Source organism: Cetorhinus maximus, unplaced genomic scaffold, assembly GCF_964194155.1.
Source record: "Cetorhinus maximus unplaced genomic scaffold, sCetMax3.hap1.1 HAP1_SCAFFOLD_632, whole genome shotgun sequence".
NCBI classification, from domain to species: domain Eukaryota; kingdom Metazoa; phylum Chordata; class Chondrichthyes; order Lamniformes; family Cetorhinidae; genus Cetorhinus; species Cetorhinus maximus.
In genome coordinates this window covers 41,676-58,496 of record NW_027596574.1, presented here as the reverse complement: position 1 = coordinate 58,496, position 16,821 = coordinate 41,676, and the positions used below count along the sequence as shown (strand labels likewise).

The 16,821-nt window shown below is 51.3% G+C and overlaps 1 non-coding gene across 1 annotated transcript; it reads right to left on the bottom strand.

The window, feature by feature from the left end:
- Positions 1-2,113: 2,113 nt before the first annotated feature.
- LOC144674354 (U1 spliceosomal RNA) lies at positions 2,114-2,276 on the bottom strand. Its single transcript, XR_013574522.1, has one exon. It is a non-coding gene; the product is annotated as a U1 spliceosomal RNA (small nuclear RNA).
- Between the last annotated feature and the right edge of the window lie 14,545 nt (positions 2,277-16,821).

The window sequence follows — 16,821 nt, the reverse complement described above, 5'->3', positions numbered from 1 at the left end:
TGAAAGGTGTCTTACGAAAGGTGAGGAATCAGCATTATGTGTTACAGGCGGTGTTTAAAAGGCTAATCAATGATATGGAAGAGCACTTGAGAGATCCGACATGGTGGGAGCAAGTGTGGGAATGGGGGCTGAATGCGGACATACACCCCTGGATAAGAATAAGCTCTCATATACTCGTCGCAGTGCAGCTAGTGTTAGCATTGTTTAACTCTAATTCTTTCAATGTCTTCTCCAGACAATCCAAAAAGTACCAGGAGACCATGAGTGGCGTACTGAGAGGCTGCGAGGAGACATTTGCGTTACATTATGGGACCAGCAACACTCACACACACACAGATTACACAATCCACACTGACATCACTAAAAATCACAGACGGAATCTCAGTAACAATCCACATGCTTTGCACAGTCTTGTGTTGGGGGTTTAGTGTTTGATATTTCGAACTGCAGTGACATTCCCGACAAGATGAGTTAAAGTTTTAACCTTAACCAGAAAATGGCTGAAACATTGTTTTCCTGGGATGAACACGTCAAAGGACAGGAAGAATCAGAAAGTTGTCCTGCCCTGGGATTAACATATCAATGGACAGGCCTCCTGGGGAGCAGATTGAGAGACATCCCAACATGCCAGGGGTGGAGTCTGCAAACTGCTCATTCAGGATATACCTGGCTAGGAACCCAATCCGAAAACCGCCTCCAGAGTGCGGAGCTAGTCCCCACTCTGGTTTAATGTGCGTGTGTGTTCCCTCTGTCTCAATCTGCTTTATAACTCTTTGACTTGTTTGTATTTGGATGTTGCTGAGTTGTAACTGAGAGTGAATCATTGGCTCTTGCGTTATTTTGTTTGAAAATGTTCTTTGCTCTCTGTTTTAATGGAATTAATTTTCTCCCCCACCCCTCAAAGAATTTTTATTTTGAAACCTGCAATCTGAAGATCCAGACTGGGACAAGGACTCTTCTTCTTCAGGAGTTTCCTGAGACCTTCTCCAAGGCCGTGCCCCATGGGCCCACGTGAGTTTGTGTCCGTTTCTTACCCTGAGATTTCATTTCCTCTCCGGGACCCTGGTTTTCGGTGGCTCCGGTTAACCAGTTCCTGTTGGACTGCGGGCCTGGAGTTTCAAAAAGAAAATCCTGGGGTTAAAGTAGCCCAGCCTTGCAATCTAAAACTTACATGTTAGCCTCCAGTGTGTGAGGAACAGGAGCCCCACAAGAGGAAATGAAAAGTCCTAAAGTGAAGCTGCCTAAAATCTTGTTATAATTCAGGGACAATGCGTGTATTTTGGGCCGTGCGATCATTCTGACGGTTAAACGGGATTCCCGGTGGTCATTTTACTGAGGGTTTAGATTTCTATCTGCCTTTCTCCAGTTTTCTTTCTGTTTATTTTTTCGCTTTGCGCTATTTAAGCCTTCAAGGAATAATCACAGGTGAATTGATGGGCCTACAGCAGGGGAAGTGAGCTGCAGAAGGGGCAGGGAAAGACTTTACACATGGGGAGAGGAGGCAGGAGTTTCAGAAGGTAGGAGTCACACAGGGGGCTGATTAAGGGGGAGATTATACAGAGGAGGTGGGAGGCTGCTGTTCGTTTCGGAGGGGGATAATTAGAATGAACATGGGGACAGGGTGCTTGTTCATGTTTGAAATAGTGAGGGGTCGCTGCTACATGTTTAAAATGGTGAATGCATATGAGTTAATAGCTGATATGAGTTTGTATTTATACAGACGTCCAGATAGATAGGGGGTGGGGCGGTGCTGGGAGTGCGGGGACTGTTGTGATGGTGGGTTGGGTGTTAGATGGGGGTTGTTTGAGAGAGATTTTTGAGTGGGCAAACGCGGGGTTACAAATGGCGCGAGTAATTTGGCGGCCACGAAACAAACGGTCTGGCGAAAATGATGCAGAGATGGAATAATTGTCGGCTGATAATGACAGGGAGGAAAAGAATGGGGGTTGGATAATATTTGCGAGGAGGAAAGAAAAAACTAAATAACCAGTCCAGTATAGATTTTGAAGAGCACACATTGGGGGTTATATATTTCTTTTTTCAGAAAAGGTTGCTGACAGGAAATAGAAGAGAAAATGAAAGATATGATGAAATCTATTTTTTGAATTGTGAATCGGGGAGAGCGCAAACGCAGTCCCCCACTACCACAAATTTTACAGTCGAGTATCCCGCATTTGGGGACATCGCAGGCGTCAGCACACCCGAAGTGCAATGGGCTAGCATCGTCCTGGGAGAACCTTTTTTTTTTGCAAAAATATACTTTATTCATAAAATATCTTCAACCACATTCCAAACCATTTCAAAAACACCATTACAAGGGTACAATCCGGTTCAACTTTTACAAAATGTATCACCAGGTGCATCAGTACAAACAATATTACAATCATTTACAGGCTTTCACTTTGAGCTGTACAGCCCGAGGGGCTCTAAACAGTTCCCAGTCTCTCGGTGCGCTGTGGCAGAAAGGTCTTAGACAGCGGCCCTTCCCCATTGCGCTTTTGCAGCAGCTGCCCCAAGCTTTAGTGCGTCCCTCAGCACGTAGTCCTCGGCCTTGGAATGTGCCAGTCCGCAACACTCGGTCGGGGACAACTCTTTGCGCTGGAAGACCAACAAGTTTCGGGCAGACCAAAGCGCGTCTTTCACCGAGTTGATGATCCTCCAGCTGCAGTTGATGTTTGTCTCGGTGTGTGTCCCTGGGAACAGCCCGTAGAGCACAGAGTCCTGTGTCACAGAACTGCTCGGGATGAACCTCGACAGCAACCACTGCATCTCTCTCCAGACTTTCTTTGCAAAGGCACCAACTACAAGGATGTGAACAACGGTCTCATACCGACCACAGCCACCTCGAGGGCAACATGCCAAGGGGGTGAGACTCCTGACTTTGACAGTCTGCTCGGGGAACCATCCCACAGGGTCCACCCTCTCCTTTTCCCTCAGGGCCTCTAAGACGTTACGTGCTGACCACTGCCTGATGGACTTGTGGTCAAAGGTGTTTTTCTGCATCAATTTTTCCACCAGGGACAGGTGGTACAGCACGGTCCAACTACTTGGAGCGTTCCGCGGCAGCGTGGCCAGACCCATCCTTCGCAACACCGGGGACAGGTAGAACCTCAGCACGTAGTGACACTTGGTGTTTGCGTACTGAGGGTCTACGCACCGCTTGATGCAGCCACACACAAAGGTGGCCATCAGTATGAGGGCGATGTTGGGCACGTTTTTTTCCCCTTTATCTAGAGGCTTGTACATCGCGTCTCTGCGGACACGATCCATTTTTGACCTCCAGATAAAGCGGAAGATGGCTCGAGTGATCGCCACCACGCAGGAGTGTGGAATGGGCCAGACCTGCGCCACGTACAGCAACAGCGAGAGTGCCTCACACCTGATGACCAGGTTCTTACCCGCAATGGAGAGGGAGCGTCGCTCCCACATGCCCAGTTTCCTTTTCACCATAGACACTCGCTCCTTCCAGTTTCTAACGCATGCCCTGGTCCCTCCGAACCATATCCCCAGCACCTTCAGGCCGTCAGCCCTGACAGTGAAGGGGACAAAGGATCGGTCAGCCCAGTTCCCAAAGAACATGGCCTCGCTCTTCCCACGATTTACCTTGGCTCCCGAGGCCAGTTCGAACTGGTCGCAAATGTGGATCAGTCTGCGCACCGACAGCGGATCCGAGCAGAAGACGACGACATCGTCCATGTACAGGGAGGCTTTTACCTGAGTGCCTCCACTGCCTGGGATCGTCACTCCTCTTATGCCCGGATCCTTCCTGATGGACTCGGCCAAGGGTTCTATGCAACACACGAAAAGAACAGGCGAGAGAGGTCAGCCCTGCCTGACTCCAGATTTAATCGGAAAGCTATCTGTTTCCCACCCATTGATTGAGACTGCGCTACTGATGTTAGTGTAGAGCAGTTGGATCCAATATCGAATTCCCTCCCCAAACCCCATTTTGGAAAGCACATCCACCACGTATGTGTGCGATATTCTGTGAAAGGCCTTCTCCTGATCCAGGCTGATGAGGCAAATGTCCACACCCCTATCCTGCACATAGGCAATCGTATCCCTGAGCAGCGCCAGGCTGTCAGAGATCTTCCTGCCCGGCACAGTGCAGGTCTGGTCATGGTGTATCACCAATTCCAGAGCGGATTCGACCCGATTGGCGATGACCTTGGACAGAATCTTATAGTCCACATTCAACAGTGAAATGGGTCGCCAAATTCTAATTTCCTCCCTTTCTTCCTTGTGCTTGTAGATGAGGGTGATGATGCCTTTCCTCATGGATTCTGACATGCTGCCGGCCAGGAGCATACTCTCGTACACTTCTAGTAGGTCTGGGCCCTTCCAGTCCCACAGAGCCGAATACAACTCCACCGGCAAGCCGTCGCTTCTGGGAAGATTTACTCTTCTCGAAGGACTCAAGGGCCTAAGTCAGTTCGTCAGGAGTTCGCGGTTTGTCAAGCCTCTCCCGTGTACTGTCGACTAAGACCTCCGTGATAGAGGACAAGAAGGACTGGGAGGCCGTGCTGCCCGTGGGCTTCACGTCATACAATCCGGCATAAAACGATTTGCTGATCCTCAAAATGTCGGACTGCGCTGACTTTACCGAGCCGTCTTCTTCCTTCAGGCTGCTGATCACAGAGCTCTCTCTCTGTACCTTTTCGAAGAAGAAACGTGAGCACATCTCATCCTGCTCCACGGAGCGCGCTCCGGAATGGAAGATGTTCTTGTAGGCAAAGGGCTAGGCTTGCTGGCTCTTCACCTCTTAGAGTTCCTCCTTGACATCGACCCCCACCGACTGCAGCCGGAGCAGATTCTGCATGTATTTCAGGAGTCGGGACATTTCCCTCTCTTCCTTTCTAGCTTTCTGGGTGCCTTTGACGATGAAAAACCTCTTGATGTTTCCCTTGATCGCTTCCCACCAGTGTGTCAGGGACTCAAAGAGGGGTTTCATGGTTCTCCAACCTTTGTAATCCCTCTTGAGCTCCTCAATGTTCTCTGGGGTCAGCAGTTGCACGTTTAGCTTCCATGCCCCCCTGCCCACCCTCTGGTCTTCCTCTAAGTGACAGTCAACCAGTAGGAGGCAGTGGTCAGAGAACACCGGCTTGACATCGGTGGATCTGACTGCGAATGCGCGGGACACAAACAGTAAGTCTATCCTGAAACGGATGGACCCGTCTGGTCGCGACCGGGTGTATCTATGCTGTGCTCAGTCTGCAGGGTTGCTGAAGACGTCGTGCAGCTTGGCATCCTTAACTGTTTCCATCGGGGATCTGGACGTAGCGTCCAACCTTCTGTCGGCCCTGCCGGATCGTCCAGCCGCATCGATGTTGCAGTTGAAGTCACCGCCCACAATGACCGGCCTGGACGTCACCAACAGCAGTGGGAGCTGCTGAAAAACCGCCAGCCGGGCGGTCTTTTGTGCCGGGGCATACACGTTAATTAACCGGAGTGGAGCATTCTTGTACATTACTTTTGCTACGAGGAGGCACCCACCCATGACCTCCTTAACCTCGGAGACAGTGAAGTTGCCTCCCCGCAGCAGAATACCCAGGCCGGAGGAACGAGAGTCGTATCCGTCCGATCAGATCGATGGCCCGTATGACCACCACCGTGACCATTGTCTGTAGTAGCTGAGGTGCGGTATCGCACACTCCTGCAGAAACAACAGGTCAGCTTTGACCTTGGCAAGGTAATCCAAGGTCGCCACACATCGCGTAGTTGATTTAATGCTATGCACATTTATGGATACCATCTTTACACCCATTTTAAAGCATTTAGTCTCTTACCAAACCTGTTGCCTCTGAGAGTCCCAGGCCTTTGGTCTGCTCCTGCAGACCCATAGTGTTTACAAATTGCCTCACTTTGGATGGGCTGAGGAAACTGTCCTGAACATCCCCATTGGCAATGTTCTGCTCAGGTGGCATCTGGGGTTCGTGCAGAGAATGGGATTTGAAATGTCCTCTGTTGGAGAAGCTTCTCCAATCCTCTCCCTCTCTGGGGCGTTGCTACTCCCGGCTTCCCGGAGCTGGGGTGCGCTGAGCGCCTCACTGCTCCCAGATTCCTGGGGCTGGGATGCGCTGGCCTCTTCGGGTTGTGGGCAAAGTTGGGGTGCGCTGGTCTCCTCATTGTCTCCAATGTTCTGGAGCTCAGGTGTCTCGTCCTCCAACTCCCTAGAGCTTTGCCGCTTCTTCTGCAGGTGTCGCCCAGGCACTTCTTCGTCCGAAGAGCAGCTGCCCTTGTTATCCGTGTCGGATGGGAGACGCCTCTTGCCTCTTGTCTGGGAAGTGGCTTGGTCCCTTCTTCCTTTTGGCTCTCTTCACCAGCTGCCACTCCCCCTGCTGATTTTCCGCTGCTTCCTCCTCCTCCATTGATTCGCTCTCCTGAGGAGTGGGAGGTTCAGGGGGCAGTGCTGTTGATCGGTTGTCTGCTGCCTCAATCTTTTCCTCCACCTTGTCTCTCCCTGTGTCCTCCTTTGTCCCCTTGTTTTCACTGGGGGCCATGGTGGTTGGAGTGTTGCAAGTGTCCTTGGTAGTGGTGACTCGAAGCATTTCTGCTGCTTCCCCCTCTTTGGCTTTGGCTGCCTGTGCATAATTGAGGCAGCGTTTGGGGCAGGTCCTGTAGAGGTGAGCTGCCTCGCCACACAGGTTGCAGCTCTTAGTCTGTTTGCAATCCTTTGTCTGGTGCCCTTCCTGTTTGCAGTTCTTGCAGAGGGCGCCGATGCAGTTGGCCGCCACATGACCAGACTTGCCGCATGAGCAACAAAGTTTGGGTTGCCCAGCGTAAACAAAGTAGCCATGGCTTCTCCCGATAGCGAAGCTGGAAGGAGGGTGGAAGATGGTTCCCTTACCGTCGGTCTTGAGCGTGACCTTAACCTGGCGTTTGCATGTCCAAATCCTGAAGGCGTCTCTATCCTCGCTGGAGCTCCCAACTTTGTTGACGTACCTGGCGAGGAAGGTGAACACATCAGCGACAGGGTCGTACGGGTTACAGAGACGCACCGTCACCACATGGTCCCGTTGCAACGGCGGAGCAAAGAGCGGCTCCACCGTCAGGATCTTCATCTCCGGCTGGTCTCTGTTCTCCTCGAACACCTTCAGGAACGTGACGCAAGCTGCCACTCGCTTGAAAGTCACATCGAAATGTCCAGCGCTTGGGAAGTCTTGCAGGGAGTAGATCTCCTCCGCTTCAAATCCACATGCCTTCAACAGGATCCACTTGATGAAGAAGGCCCGATCCATGGGTGCTCCTCCTTCGCTGCCCTTCACCGTCACCCAAACAGTGTTACGTACCCCATCATATGGGGCTCGACTGGTTATAGCCATCGCTTCACGACTACACTTTATCTTAGCCAAAAGGCCGAGTCAATCGAATGTTGGCCAACAAATCCCAAAATGAAGAGCTGGTACCGGCAAAAAATCTCATGTCAGTTTCGGCAGCTTTACCACAGCCACCAGTAGCTGCACAATACGCAGATAATATAGATTGGAACGGGCTGGTGCAACAGGCAGCAGGATATGAGGAACAACGGGAAGCAGGTTGGGAATCACCACCCCCATAACCCGTGGCCCCAATTAAGATACAGCATGTGCCCCCGGTGTCCGGACAACCAGGCAGACCAGCTCAAGCGGCCGTACCGGCACAAAATGGGCAGCCGGCCCAGGCGCCAATACACGGACAGAGAGCTATAACGGGGGGTTCCTGGCGCAACTGAGAACCACGTATGTGTCCCTGTCACCTAGCAACACTATGAAGCTATTGGAAATAAATTACCCCAACTAAAACCTAGACACGGAATGAGTCGTTTTGGCAAAAATTGAGGGAAATAAGGCAATGCCACCGTCTCCATAACAGGGACGTTCGCGGGTTAGTCCGGATAAAACTACCTGAGGCGTTTTGGGGACGGCTGCGGCGAGCGTATCAGGACGGAACCTGGTGTAATGATATCGCTGCAGACCAGGCACAGCAGCAAGCTGATTTCCGAGCCTTTAGAGCAGAAATGGCACAAGTCTTAGGGCAAGCCCCAGTTAATTGGAATACAGTGACTGGAGTAAAACAAGAAAAGGGCGAGAGTGCCCATGAATATGGCAATTGGAAGTTTGAGGCATATTGTAACTACGGGGGTGTAGGTGCACTGGAGGTTCACTAGAGCTTTCCCCACCAGGGACTGCAACGCCACCACGGCCACAAAGATCCTCGCTTTTGAAGTAGTACCAAGGTGGGGAATCCCTTTACAGATAGATTCGGATCAAGGAGCGCATTTTACGGACAGTATTATGAAAAGGACGTGTGAGCTGCTCGGAGTAAAACAGAAATTTCACGTACCTTACCATCCACAAAGCTCAGGAATGGAAGAATGTATGAACCGCACGTTAAAAAACGCTATTGCAATGGCAAACACAGCAACTAGTAGGGGATGGGTGGATGTGCTCCCCTGCATATTGATGCGACTGAGGGCTACCCCCAACAGGACAACTGGTTTAACCCCTTATGAGTTGATGACCGGGAGGGCAATGCGCTTGCCAGAGGGCAGAGCCACCGGAAGTGAGGATATGGGACCCATCAGAGATAAAATTAAAAATGATATTAAGCAATTGGATGGACAGCTAAAGGAATTACAACAGGAAGTGAAGGACCAACAGGCTATCAGGGATTTAGAAGAGAAGACAAAAGGGGGACCCCCGTCACCACCTGCTGAGGTCGGAGACATGGTGTTTGTTCAAATCACCCCAAGCCAACCAGGTTTTGCCCCAAAATGGACTGGACCGTACGGAATTATTCACGTGCCTGCGCCGATATGAAGGGAAAAGCTAGGTGGAAACATTGGTCGCAACTGAAAAGGTATGATGTAAGTAAGAAAGACTAAATTACCAGGCAGCGGGGGGAAAACGGGCAACGAGCAGTCCGTACTGTGTTAGCCAAGTGGTTTAGGATTCATTCCCGATCTGGAGGACTGGCCATCTGAAAGAGAAAAGGGGGAATCCTCAACTACGGGGAGGGTCACCGTGGGCTGTGCACAAGGAGGGACGTAAAGGAGAAAGCTGCCTCTTATATCCAACCTAAACCCTGGTGATCACCAGCAGTGTGCTTCATTACAGAAATAACAATAACCGGGTAACCTCCACGACAAGATGGAAAAAAGCTGGGTGTCCATGATCATTACCAGGGCCCTGGCTATCGCAGCCACCGGCATACAGAACGTAAACCGTGAAGCAGTGGCCGGTATGGGCTTATACTACAAGAATGTCAGCGACGGATATTGCGTGAAAGGAGGTGTGAATGTCACAACGGAAAGGTCAATGCTCTTCAAGTGTGGCACCGGGCTTACGCAACTATCCATTGGAATGAGCGATGGTGAGAGCCTAGGGCAGAGCTCGCATTCGGGAACGGAACTCCGATGGAAAAATGAGGGCCCACTATGCTTCCAGATCAGCGATGGTTCGGACGGACCCTGGACATGTGCGAAGGGGGCACAGGTCCAGATACAGTGTGTGAGAGATTTTTCGCAATTTACCTTCACAAGGAGGACTTGGGAATGAACGATACCTGGCATTGGATCTTGAGGGCCAAACACGGAGAGTTGACTGCAACGGCGGATCCCCGGACCGACACCACCCCGCTATCACAGGACGCGACGACACCAAAGAGACTATCTTGCCCAGACATGACCCCTGGGCCACAGAATGGACTGCTACTGTATACGGACGGTGAACTCTTGTATGATAATTTTAAACATGAAATTGTACAGGTAATTGTGAACCTGGCAGGTATGCGACTGCCTGAGTATTGCAGTAACCAAGCACCCCTACGAAAACTATACAAATTACTGAGTAAGGCTGTGATTAATCAGGCGGCCGACGCCACGGGTGCCACTAGATTCAGGGGACATCCTGCTTTCCACCGCCAGAAGAGAGAATTAGTGTGGAAGAATAAAATACATCTACAAGTCAACTAATGGTTAAACAGTTAGCACCATAGTGGAATACTACAGCACTGTTCCCTCTCTCGTTAGCACCATCGTGGAATACTACAGCACAGTTCCCTCTTTTGTTCTAGCAGGTACACCTGCAGCTGCCAGCTAATCGAGCAGGAGGGGGGAAAGGGGAGTGTCATGGGCAGGCTTCCTGGAGTCATTAAGACGGGGCTGGGATGGCTGCCCCCAACACAAGGAGACAGGATCAAGCAATGGTCATCTGTTCTCTAGAGTGTACACGCCCTAGCACTAAAGATAAGGTCAAGCATGGTTATCTATTCTCTGTCTCACTTTTTATTAGTACGTGAGCTTCCCCTAATATCCTGTATAGACATAAACTTAGAATAGACTAATTGTGTGACAATGATTCTCAATGTAATTGATCATTGAAAGTTAGACAGTCTTATCACCTTCAAGCTTTTTGATATGTACAACCTCTACTATAAATATGTGCGTGCTCTGATGCTTCCTCAGAGTGTCAGCTAGCTACCTTGTATGCTACTGGGCTCTCCGTGATATCACGATTAATAAAGGCTTCCGAGACAAACCTCCTGGGTCTGAGTGTTCACTCCGATTTCCGCGACAGTTAGTTAACAATGTACTGACAGGGGTGAACACAGGGACTTCCCTGGTAAACTCTCTCGACATTCAAGGAATCAACTCCGAGGTCACGAATCTTAAAGGCATCATGAGGCAGCTTGCTCATAAGAGTAGCGAGGGGTGGTGAAACGGCAGCGGCCCTAGGGGGCAAGAGTGTGGCATCTGTATTGGAAAGCGTACACGTTATAGAGACCCATGCTAAAGCCACCAGCCAATTAACAGAAAGGGAGGAACGACAAGAGGGCAGCACCCAAAAAAGCCAGCTTACGGCCAGTGGATGATCGGGCAATTAAGACACAATCTGGGCCAGATCCAAAGAGGGGAGGTACCGGGCTGGATCAACAGTGCCCGGTTGTGGGGGATGGCCAAGAACCCAGGCGTCATCGACGCATGTACATTGAAAGGAGTGACCAGGGTGTATGCGGTGATTCAGAAGTGCACCTCAAACCAAATGAACGTGATAGGTATGGGCAATCCCCTCAGTCACAGCAGACACGGGCCCACACCCTCAGTACCAAGTGGAGAACATTAGGTTAATCCGAGACAATGACTCCCTCCGGTACTACCCCTATAGATATGCATGCCATACGCAAGAATGAGGGCATACACGGGGAATCACTGAGTGGGTGCAGGAGGAAAGGTAGCCTCACAATTTGCTCCCATCCAGTTGGAACGGGGGGGGTGCTGGACAAATGCGGCTACAACCGAACGGAGGGTTGTATATTAGAAATTACCCACAGAGGAAACCATCACACCCGCTCAGGATACAAGGGAACCCCGGCTCCCAGTTAGTATCGGACACGCGTGAATAATGTACGTCCAACAAAGGGGTCAGGTCTCAGTCAACGCCTCCGACACACTCCACCATGCCCTGGAACACTATGAGGAACCTAAGCAGGCCCCAATTCCCCACCTTCCTGAAAGTCTGACAAAGTTTGAAGGTGACTTACGAAAGGTGAGGAATCAGCATTACGTGTTACAGGCGGTGTTTAAAAGGCTAATCAATGATACGGAAGAGCACTTGAGAGATCAAGGGGAATGTCCCCCCACCCACTCAGGGAATGGCTCAGGGAATCCCCCCCCCCACCACACAGGTAGCTCTCAGCGATTGCGAGCGAGCATCACGCTGCCCGGGCCTTAATTGGCCCACCCACATAAAATGGCAACTCGCCCTCGATTGGGGGCGTCAATTGGGTTCACGCCGGCCCCTGCACAACTCCCCCCCCCCGATGGGGGGAAGATTCAGCCCATGAATATATTTCAATCTGCGTCACTCGGCAGTGAGAGAAAAGCTGAAAGGATCAATGATATCCTCAGGCTCGGTGTTCAGACTTGAATTGTTGGCCTTTGTGTCATCGCATATCACATTTGGACAAAATGCTTTATAGTAAGGTTGATATAAATTGGAACTATTTCTTCCCTTCTATCACTTTACAGATAAACTGCTTTATGCAATGTGCTGCTGACAGTGGAGAATGGCCTTGGCTGACCTCTTTCTCCGGACATGCTTATTCGTACTGTCCACTTTAACAGGCTTCTCGTGGAACCCGCTCAACAGCTACCACCCAGCAAAATAGATGTGGCTGACTTCTTACCTTCCCACTAACTTCCTCATTTTTAAATTAATCCACTGGCCGTCGACATTTTGTTCAAATCGATGGGATTTTACTTTGTCCGAAAGCCTTGCAGATCCGACTAATAATAATGGATCTTTCTGATGGTGATCAGAGAAACAATGAGCGGGACATCCATCGATGTTTGTCCCCCTGTTGGAGCCACTGTCCTGGGTCATGGGAGAAACTCCGTTTCCTGACCACTGTTTCCATCCCTGGCATCTGTCGAAATCTGAGCTCCTTTATTGACAAGAAATCTTGACCCCAAGATGAGCTTCTGAACACTGAGCTGGACCCGGATTTTCCTCCACTCGTTTCTTTCCGCCCACCCAGCCTTTTTCCAGCTCCCACAAACTCTAATTTTCCTAATGACGGTTTTCCTTTCATTCCCCAATAGCTTGTGACTCCAGCCCCCTCCCCGCCGCCGCCGCCCACCGACTTGCTCCCCCCCCTCCCCCACCCCCCAGTCTCCCGCCCCGGATCTCCCCCCCCCGCCCCGGAGTTCTCTCCCCCCCACCACCACCCCCCGTCTTCCCCTCCGAGCTCTCTTCCCCCAACCCCGAGCTCCCCTTCCCAGCCCCCTGCGCTCTCTCTCCCCCTCCACCCCCCAGAGTTCTCCTCCCCCCCCACCCCGAGCTCTCTCTCCCCCCCCGCCAACCACACCCCCCCCGAGCTCCCCTTCCCCCCGCCCCACCCAAGATCCCCTCCCCTCCACCCGAGCTCCCCTCCTCCCACACCCCCAAACAAGCTCCCCTCTTCCCACAACCCCCCGAGCTCTCCACCCCCCCGCCCCCTTCCCCCCGAGCTCACTCTCTCTCCTCCCCCCGCAGAGCTCTCTCTCCCCCTCCGAGCTCCCCTTCCCCCCCCAGCTCTCCTCCTCCCCCTACCCCCTGAGCTCCCCCTCCTCCCCTCCCCCTCTCCCCCGAGCTCTCCCCTCCCCCGCTCCCTCCTCCCCCCCAGCACTTCGCCACGCCCCCCCGAGCTCCCCTCCTCCCTCCCAGCTCCCCTCCTCCCCCTCCAGCTGTACCCCCCACCCGAGCTCCCCTTCTCCCCCACCAGCTCTCCCCACCCCCAGCTCCCCTCCTCTCCAGCTTTCTCCCTCCCCCCCAGCTCTCTCTCCCTCCCAGCTCTCTCTCTCTCCGCTCCCCCCAGCCCTCTCTCACCCCCCCAGCTCTCTCACCCCCCCAGCTCTCTTCCCCCCCCCCAGCTCTCTTCCCCCCCCCAGCTCTCTTCCCCCCCCACCCCGAGTTCTCTCTCTCCCCCCACCCCCACCCCGAGTTCTCTCTCTCTTCCCCCCCTCCCCGAGTTCTCTCACTCTTCCCCCCCTCCCCCCGAGTTCTCTCTCTCTTCCCCCCCCTCCCCCCGAGTTCTCTCTCTCTTCCCCCCCCTCCCCAAGTTCTCTCTCTCTCCCCCCCAACCCCCGAGTTCTCTCCCCTCCCCCCCACTCCCCCGAGTTCTCTCCCCTCCCCCCCACTCCCCCGAGTTCTCTCCCCTCCCCCCCCAACCCCCGAGTTCTCTCCCCTCCCCCCCCACTCCCCCGAGTTCTCTCCCCTCCCCCCCCAACCCCCGAGTTCTCTCCCCTCCCCCCCCACTCCCCCGAGTTCTCTCCCCTCCCCCCCCAACCCCCGAGTTCTCTCCCCTCCCCCCCCACTCCCCCGAGTTCTCTCCCCTCCCCCCCCAACCCCCGAGTTCTCTCCCCTCCCCCCCCACCCCCCCGAGTTCTCTCCCCCCCCCCGCCGCCGCCGCTGCTATTTCTATATTTTGCCCTCGGTCCTTTTCTCTCCCGTTTGATTCTCCATCGCCGCGCGCGCCATTCAGTTTACCGCCAAAACCAACCGCCGCCTCCCGATCCCCGGCAACGGCCGCGTGACCCGGCTCAAACCTCGCGAGAGGGCCCCGGAGCGGCATCACGTGACAATGGGTATTTAAGGCGCCGCCGGAGCCCCTGTCTCTCCAGCGGGCAGGGTTTGGGAATTTATGTCTTTGGGAACTCTCATTGGGGGGAAACTCTCAGGGAGGGAAAAACGGGCCGAATGGGCTTTAGTCCGATGAGGCTGTGTGGAGAGCTCGGGCTCGGCCACTGACATTAACACTCGATGTCCGGCTCTCTCCGCTCTTTCCAAAGCTTCTTGTGACATTCAGGCTTTTTCTTCTCTTTCCATCCGGATGAAGCAAATGTGGCTGCAACAAAACAAGGCCAATGCGGTCAGACATTGTGGAGAATGTACTGCCTGGAAAGATGCTGGAAGCCCATGCAATGATTTCCCTAAAGGAATTGGACATCAGCTTGAATAGGAACAATGGCTGGGGTTGGGGGGAGAGCAGAGGAATGGGATCAATTGGATCTTTTAAAGAGCCAGCACAGCCTCAATGGTCGAATAGCTGCCTTTTTTAATGTATGATTTTAGACACTGAAGAATCAATGGGAATCTGCATTGGTGCAAGAATTCATCACATTAATCCTCATTAATTTAGCATTTAATTAGTTCCCTGATTCAAGAAGCTGCTGATCATTTCCAGAGAGTATTTATATTTTCCTGATGCTCTGGACATTGGTGAGAAGTTGTGTAAACATCAACAGCTTGTGTTTTTGTGCAGGCTCTCCCCATAAAAGGATGCCCCAAACTGCTGAATTGTTTAAGTGCTGTCACTTATTGTAAAGAGTCAACACTAAAATGGAGGCCCTTTGGCAAAACTGTTCACTGATTTTAAACTCCTCAGGAGTTCCCTCCCACTCTGAACTGTTTCCACCTGCCTGTATTTCTCTATTCCCCTCAGGCTCCCCTTAAATGTTTGCAATCTGTTCTACTACTCTGTGGTAGTAAGTTTCATCAGAGTATGCAAGTATTTTCTCTTTAAAATCTTGATTTGATTTTAGTGGTTCTTGTATTCATTTAAGCAAATGTGGGACCCCTTTCCCTCAGCAGACTGTCACTGACAGCAATGAGTGTTCATCTGTCCTTGTCGTGTAATTGATCTCCCTATATTTTCTGAACATCAACTTGAATAGGCAAACAAAGCACCCCTCTCAACATCTTTTGCTTTTGGGGGATTTCTGATAGTACAGTGGACACGTGTTGGGGAGTAAGAAGCTGGGGGAAGTCTGGAGGGTATTAAATAATAAAAAGGTACATGTCTTTATTACATCATCTGATTTCTGGATTGTTTAAAAGAATGCAGTCTATTGCATTGAGCTAAAATGAATTGGTGCCAATATTCTACTCTTATTAGGAAGTGAAAGCAATTTGGGTACAGTTTCCAGAGATGCTCAACTTGATTTCCAAACCATTAGTATTTTGGCTGTCAACACTGGCAGGGCACCTACAATCATGGCCCTTAAGGGTGTCAAAAATCAATTTCCAGACTTTGTAAACAAACATCCAGCTCTTGGTGCATGAATGGTTTCTTCAGAAGAGCCATTGCAAATCGTTGTAAAGCCTTTTTTATGGTGAAGGAGGGGCAACAAAAGAGAAGGGGCAGCATAGGACGTGAACATGTCCCAACACCGTGCCCTACCCTGCATAGAATGCAATGTACAGGTAACAAAATCACAAGGGCCTTGGTGAGATGTGCATTAGAATTGTATACCTCAACATAGGGGGTATATGTCATCTCTGCCACCTACTGCATGAAGACCAGCAGCTTATCACCTGTCCAGTTTGAAGGTGTTGACCAAAGTACGTTTATAGCACAGACTCTGAAATGGGGGGGCCTCTGGGACATCTCTGTAATGCCTGAGTCTGTGGGACAGGAGAGCAGGGAAACTGGTCACATTTGTCACCTCAGCAAAGTGGTAGCAAGATGTGGCCATTCAGTCTCACGAGGTCACTGGCTTACTTATGGTCCAGGCTACGTAACTAATGCCATCAATGTTGTGTTTCATTCTCAAATAGAAAAGCACCTCCAAAGGACTTTTACACCCAGAATATACATTGTGCGTGACAACACATGAGGTTTCGGTCAATGTGAAGGATGCTGGAAATTATGATGTGTTCCTTCCAAATTTCTCTTGATCTCATCTTCAAAACAAAATCATTTCAATGGATGGCTTGTGGTTGACCTAAGTTTAGCTCCTCTGCCATGGCTCTGACCTCCAGATGAGTGCTCCAAATGTTACCTGAGGTGTGCCAGTGACAAATTGTGTGTGTGCCTCTACAACAGGATTGGTCATTTACAGATTCTTTGGGATTTTAAAGGGGCCACTTTTGCTGCCTACACTAACCTGTAGAGGCTCTGCAGTATCTTTAGTTTGTGAATATGGGGATATTTGAAACCTACCGCATGCAGTACAAATTCATCATGCCAAAAAAAGGCCTGAGCTGCTTCATTTGAAGTGCTCGGTAGAACGCAGTTTACCTTGTTGTAGAAGGTGTTGAGCTTCTTGTGTTGTTGGAGCTGCACTCGTCCAGCCAAGTGGAGAGCATTTCATCACACTCCTGACTGGTGTCACAGAATTCCCTACACCCATTAGCAATAATGCCGGTAGTTGCAAACGTGTTACAAGAAATTAACAGCGAGTTGTCAACCCCCTGATCTTTCCTTCTAGTAGTTGACCCAGGCTGCTTGGCTAAGCACTTTTATTTTTATTTATTTATTTTTTTGCAACAATTTTTATACCATTGGATGGGCAGGATATTC